The 7407-nt window shown below is 39.8% G+C and overlaps 1 pseudogene; it reads left to right on the top strand.

The window, feature by feature from the left end:
• The first annotated feature begins 5554 nt into the window (after positions 1–5554).
• LOC117958331 lies at positions 5555–6272 on the top strand (annotated as a pseudogene).
• Positions 6273–7407: the final 1135 nt, after the last annotated feature.

Raw genomic sequence — 7407 nt, 5'->3', positions numbered from 1 at the left:
ACACACACACACACACAGTCACCGACAGACACACAAAGCCTAAACCTACACAATTACTCTCACACACATACACCAACACCAACACACTCAGACACACACAAAGATACACACACAGTCACCGACAGACAAACAGAGACACATCCACAACAACCCACACAAAGACAGACACACACACACAAACACAGAGACACAGACATAAAGCAACACACACAATCACTGAGAGCAACATACAGAGACATATACACCTTCACATACACTCACACACAAACATTCACCGACACACACACACACACACACACACACACACACACACCGACAGTCACCGACAGACACACAGAGAGACAAACAGCATACACCAATACACACACTCAGACACTTTCTTAAAAAGCAGCTGGTAGACCTACCGGTACCGATGGAGCGGAGAGGAGGAGGACGGTTCAGGTTTGGCGGGAGACTTTAACGGCTCTACTGGTACTAACGGCTATGAGAGGGTGGCACGTCACCTGCATCTTTAGAATACAAAAAAACAAGATATGTTAATAAAGGTACTAACGTCATATGCCTCGGGAAACACCTTGCAAAATTACATTTAAAAAAGCAATTGAAATGTAGACTAATTATAATATATAATAAAGTATTTGTAAGTAAAGTTAACATGGAGGAGGAGGAGTTTTGTCCTCTTTGTCAAGTAACTGTCCGGTAACTTAAACAGTTAATCTGCTGATTTAAATGTAGACTAATTATAATATATAATACAAGTATATGTCAGTAAACTTAACATAGAGGAAGAGTTTTCTCCTCTTTATAGAGTAACTGTCCGGTAACTTAAACAGTTAATCTGCTGATTTAAATGTAGACTAATTATAATATATAATACAAGTATACGTCAGTAAACTTAACATGGAGGAAGAGTTTTCTCCTCTTTATAGAGTAACTGTCCGGTAACTTAAACAGTTAATCTGCTGATTGAAATGTCCGCGTCCAATCGGCGGTGAAAACACACTTTCTTTGAAGTTTCTCTGAAGTCGACACAAACACACAAAAACTCACCGAAACATCTCCGTTTCTGTCTCCAGACTTCCCCTGCAATATCTCCGTTAGTATCTCCACACTTCCAGGGGGCAGAGGTTCACTTTGGTCCGAAAAAACTGTAATTTAAGGAGGGATAATATTCTGCTCGACAGCACGGCCGTTTCTCCTTCTGATTCCACGGCTCTGAAGTCACAGGAGCAGGGAGGGGCGGGGCTATCTAAAGGAGATCTACGGAGGCCCAGAAGGGGTGGGGCAATTTACAGAATAATAATAAGATATGTTTTAAATAAGGCTGTTAAAAAATATTTTATATTTATTATATTAGGTATTTAATGAGTTAATTTAAACATAACTTCTAACCTTTATCTGTGTCTTTTTAATATTAAGTTAATATATAAATAAAACTACTTTCATTTAACACAACGAGCTTTACACAAAACAGAAAAAAATTTAAATTTGATTTTGAAGAAATGTATTTCATTATATCCTTCATAAGTATTGCTATTTATGAAGCCACACACTATTGTTGCAAAATATAATTTATTTCAATAGAAATGGATTTAAAGTTAAAAACATGTAATTCCCCAAAGATGTAGTTAAAATAACAGGGTTAATGTCAGTTATCCACAGAACAAAACTATAGAACCATAGAAGTGTAGAGGAGAACTATAGAACTATCGAAGTATAGAAGAGAACTAACGAATGATAGAAGCATAGAAGAGAACTATAGAAGCATTCTTCTGTGTCTGTGAAAAGGTCATGTTTACTGACTCTACACCAAGGGGGAATGTAACTGTAAATGTACTATGAAACTTGGAACATGAGCACTAAAGTACACATTGAAGGTACCTAGGGCTGCACAATTTATCAAATTTTAATCACGATTAAAACGTGTGATCGAGCAATATTTTAAATGCATCATTCTGTTCATAGAATACTCATTTCTTCTGTAAAGCCATGCAGCGGAGTGACGATACCATAGACTGTATATCATTAACAGCCTATGGACCATACAGACGTTTCACGTGTATAGTTCTGCTGACCTGCAATTCGACCTGTGCTGGACCCCTTCATAATAAGTCAGCCGTCCTTCTGACACTCTGTGAGTAGCATACGCTTCTGTCCATCACGCTCATCTTCTCTCCTTATTTCATTTAATCGGTCTGTTATTAGTGGGGAATGAGAGGGGGAAAACGCCAGAGCAGGGTGAATGAGGAAGAAACACCAGAGAAGAGTAAATGAGAGGTGGAATTGCCAGAGCAGGGGGAATGAGAGGGGAAACACAAGAGCAGGGGGAAGGAGATGGGGAAACATCAGAGCAAGGGAAATGAGAGGGGAAAACACCAGTAGTACTTTTATGCTATAATGGATGTACTAAGTGTACTAAGTGGGTTTTGCAGCTCACTTTTTCACAGATGAGAGTAGTGCCTTTCCTGTGGAGGACATGTTCAGTGTTGTAGTTGATATCAAACTCAGAGAACAGGACCTAATTTTTGTCTGCAGCTAATGTTCCCTGGAGGGAGACATTACACAGTTAGATGTATTCATGTCAATATTACAAACATTTTCATATACAAAAATCAGCTCAGACGAGATGCGTCTCTGAGAAAGTCATCTTACCATCCACACCACCAACAAAACCTTTCAAATGACCACACCAGCCACTGGTTCAATTCTTGTTTTGTTGTTTGAATAAGTAAATCCATTGATTGTCTGATCTATATTAAGGATGGTCTTCTGCGGCATTTTTGGCCCTAAAGAAATGTTTTTTTCAAGTGATAAAAGGGAACTAGGCAGCATGGAAGTTGGGCTGCAAATGACTCATTTTGCCCAAACATCGAACCAGAATTACAATTTTCACAACTCGTCAGCTGTTATTGCTTCATCTGAGTTTCCCCTCAAAGCCCAACAGAGAAGGAAGAATAATAATAAGCCACAAGTCTATAATGTGAATATGCAAAAAAATGGGTAATTTAAATGTAGTCACATGTATACAGGCCACTGCAATCCTTAGACATTCAGAACCTTCTTGGTAGCATAACAAATTCTAAATCCTTTACCCAAGTTCACAAGTAAAAATAATTTAATAATTTAAGTTGCAACATAAATAAGAAATATATATATAAATAAGGTCCACATATGCCACGTCAAGCAGCTCTTTGTACGGGGGGAGAAGGTTATCCTTGTTAACCCACAGCCACTCTGACTAGCCTCTGTGTTTGATATGTACCCTGGAAAAAAGAAAGGTGGGCTATGACAACAATCAGTTTGATGCTGAAAGTTGGTAGCAACAGGTGTGAAATACTGAACATGAGCTAATAGAGATGTAATTGAATTGTATTCAGAGGAATCAAAAACAACTATTATAGCAAATTGATATTGAGGTTTTTCTGCCCACCAGAGAGATCATCTTTATTTTGAGGAATAAAAGCTTCTCAGTTCTAATACTAGTGATTTCTTGTCTTGTTTTCATTTGTGTGCCAGCCACTAAAGGAAAGGTATTTTGACACTTTGATGCCACAGCATTAATAACTGTGTTTGTGTTATGGTTATTCCTCCGCAGGTGGCAGCATAGACGCATTATTGCCATCTGTGAGGCCATTGTCATTTTTTAAATGTTCCCGTTAGTTTGAACAGGAATGACAGTGAAGACTCAGCGGACTACATAAATGCAATATGACTTATTGAGTTTGTGAAGCTAGAGATTGCAGATGGCACTCAAAAACTGTCATTTGTCTTCACGTCTCAGATTGTTTTGAGTCTTTAATGGGCACATTACTGGAGCCAGAATTTTTACTTTATTACATGCAAGAAAATGAATGATCTGAGAGAAAAAAATGTTTGACAGAAAAAGATTTCACACTGATAGGAAAAAAACGTTTCATGAGAGAAACAAATGTTTGAGAAAAAAACTTTTCATAGCAATAGCAAAAAATGCTATCGGTGTGAAAAACATTCTCTCAAAAAAAGTGTTTCTCTCATTGCGTTATTCTTCGTGCTGTCAAAGACTTTACTCTGGATTAAATTTTTTGAATGGGTAGGTACCGTCCTGTCTTGGGAGTCCATTTGAATCATTACACCATTGTCACTGTCACAGATAGTTAATTAGCAGCCAGCCCCCTTCTAAATTGATACCTTTTAATTATCTCAACCCTTCTTAACAGCCAAACTGTAACTCGACGGTGAGCTCCAGGTCCTGCAGCCACACATACAGACACACACACACACACTGAAACCCTGGCGTGAGCTCCATGACACAGCCCAGCCCCCATTCACTCCCACACGGTTCCCTGCAAAATGCAGAGACTCAGCCCCCCCGCCACCCCCCGCCCTATTCACTCACACATGGCTTTCTGAAAAATGCAGAGACTCAGGCCCTCCCCCCCATTCACTCACAAACAGCTCCCTGCAACATGCAGAGACAGCCCCACCCCCATTCACTTAGACAAGGCTCCCTGCAACATGGAAGGACACAGCCCCGCCCCCATTCAATCACACATGGCTCCCTGAAATATGGAGAGACACAGCAGCGCCCCCATTCACTCACACACGGCTCCCTGCAACATGGAGAGACACAACAGCGCCCCCATTCACTCACATACGGCCCCCAGCAACATGGAGAGACACAGCCCCGCCCCCATTTAATCACACATGGCTCCCTGGAACATGGAGAGACACAGCAGCGCCCCCATTCACTCGCACACGGCTCCACAGTGCCACACCTCTGACATTATTTTTTTTTTGCATTTTAGCCTTTTTAGTCCAGTTCCTACTGTAGCTAACATTAACGTTACCTGCTGTGTAACGAGTAATTAACATCTGTTTTGGAGCTTTAAAGAGCAGTGCAGACATTTAAGTGGCACCGTAATGACGTACCAAAATCCCCGTTGATATTTTGTGTGGTAGATAACGGGGATACAACTTCAACTTCAACATAAAAGAATTGTAGCACAATATGGATGTGGATGCAGTTATAAGTAGTCTATGTGACAATAAAATTTGTTTTGGTTCAAATCAACAAGTAATCATGATAATTAATTGTGATCTCAATATTGATCAAAATAATCGTGATTATCATATTCGTGCAGCCCTAATGGAGTCTTCAAAATAGGTAATTATCTTTACTTGAGCATTTAGCATTCAAGTCAGTTTTCTCAGAATTTTTCTTTCTAGTTACGTAATTCCGTGTCTCCGCAACCAGGCTGAAACATTGAATATGTTGCTGAATAACACACTTTTTTCACTTTAATTTTTACTGTCATAAGACTAAAAAGGGGCTTTTGTTTGGAAGGAGGGGCCTTCACAAAAAAAAGCAGCCACAGCTGTTCCCTTTGCCTTTATAAGGAGAAGACCTAAAATCCTAACAGAATGAGCCTGCAACTGTCCTTCAGAAGCCTTCATTCAAGGTAAGCATAGTTTTATGTACCAGGGTTTCTCTGGTACAAGAACATTTTTTGCATCCAATTGCAAAAACCTTTATGAACAAAAATCAACGGTTTGTTTTGTGTCTTCCTGTCTGAACAGCCATCATGTCTGATTCAGAAAAGAATAAAGCCCATGTGGAGACAGCATCTACTGATACTGATGCAGTGATTTCAGTTGGACATGACGCCATTGGAAGCAGTACATGGCGTCAGTGTTATATTACCTTTATAAATTACTGCTCTGAGAACACCCTCCGTAACCCCTGTTTTTTTTTTAGCCATTTCATTTTCTTTAATATTTATTCTACTGTTTCTAGTAAATACATGCAGAGTGGTGGCTGCACTCAAACTCCGCCACCACAGATTGGTCCTTGGTCATCTGGCAGTGCACTGTTCACCAAGACTCCCTTCACTGCTCGAGGATCTATTGGTGTTTTCACTTGACCTCCAGAACTCCACTGTCAAAATAGCTGTCATGTTCTCTGTGCCTTTCGAATACAGCCAGTTCTCTAACGTGTATGCAGTGCGGATCGTTGACAAGAACCAAGAGTGTAATTATGATCTTTATTATCAGATGTACTATGACCCACCAACCACCTTTGTCAGAGGTGAAGCTAAGGGGCCCGGTATCACTTATAAGGAAGATCAAGTGACCATCGTGGCAACAATGACAGACCTTTTTGAAGCTGTCATAAACGTGGAAGTGAAAGACAACTAAAATAAGAAAGTGGGGAAGAAAGTAGTTTCTTCTGCAGCCTATTCTGCTTGGGTTTTTTGCTGAAATTATAAGTCATTCAATACCGATGGCTGTTAATGTATAGTAACTTTGCTTAATGTATTTAAGCATTAAGAATCAGAATTTGATGTCTATATTGCTTTACCATATAACACAGTCCACTGCTTTTGTGTAATAGCAACTGCAATATGTAACAACTGTAGCGTGGATGATGTATTTGATGAATTACTACTGTGATTTTACCAGTTACGTTCATGGATATTTTGGCTTTATATGATTATGTAAACTGTCTTATGCATGGCTTTCAACATCCCTTCGGTTCAAAGCTCCAGAATATAGTAAATCTGGAAAATCTGTCTGTCACATTGTTGCTGTATGTCTTCTGAAATCTGTTGAGACATGGCTGTGTTGCTTCCTTAAATGCATTTTAGTTATCAACGGTCTGGTATGGATTTTCCGTTTGCTGTTGTTTCTTGTTCATGGTTTTTGGGTAGACCTTTTTTAACAACCTGTTTTAGGGACTCTTGTCTGTAAGTTATTGACAGACTGGTTATTTATAGACTTGAAACGGGGACACAGCCAGCTACCCTGACTGAGTTAAAGTATACCTGATGTTTAGAGGAAATGTCTCCGGCATACTTTCACCTTATAATTGGGCTCTAGTCTGATTCTCTTCATGAGATATTTAAAGAAATTATTCAATTTCAGTTACCCATTTGCTGATCTTAATTAAACTGTATTCAATAATGTAAATAAACAAATTGGCCAGGTTGCACTTAGTGCAGGAATGTGGAGTCTCAGAGTCTTATCAGCACCCAGTGATGACGTGTTAAAGAGTTTTATTGCCTGTGGTAGGAATAATTTCCTGTAGCGGTCCGTGCAACATCGAAGCTGTCGGAGCCTCTTGGAGAAGGTGTTCCTCTGATGGACCAGTATGGGGGCTGGAGAGGGTGGTCTATGGTAATGCATGATAGATAACAGTTTGTTCAGTGACCCCCTCTCCACCACAGCTTCAAATGTGTAAGGGAGATAAAGTCACCACCATGGTCGTGGTCTGGCTGTATGCCATCTGACATGTAGTATATCCATGACTTTCGACTTCCGGGAATGCCCCGTTGCAACAGGAAATTCTGCTATACGTCCTTTAAATAAATCATATTTTCGTTACCCAATGCTTCCTTTCTGTTGCCATTCTAGCTCTGGTGCATTTGCGTG

The sequence above is a fragment of the Etheostoma cragini genome, chromosome 15 (genome assembly GCF_013103735.1).
Source record: "Etheostoma cragini isolate CJK2018 chromosome 15, CSU_Ecrag_1.0, whole genome shotgun sequence".
In the NCBI taxonomy this organism is placed as follows: Eukaryota; Metazoa; Chordata; class Actinopteri; order Perciformes; family Percidae; genus Etheostoma; species Etheostoma cragini.
The sequence above is the reverse complement of the archived record's forward strand: the minus strand, read 5'-3'. Positions and strand labels throughout refer to the sequence as shown.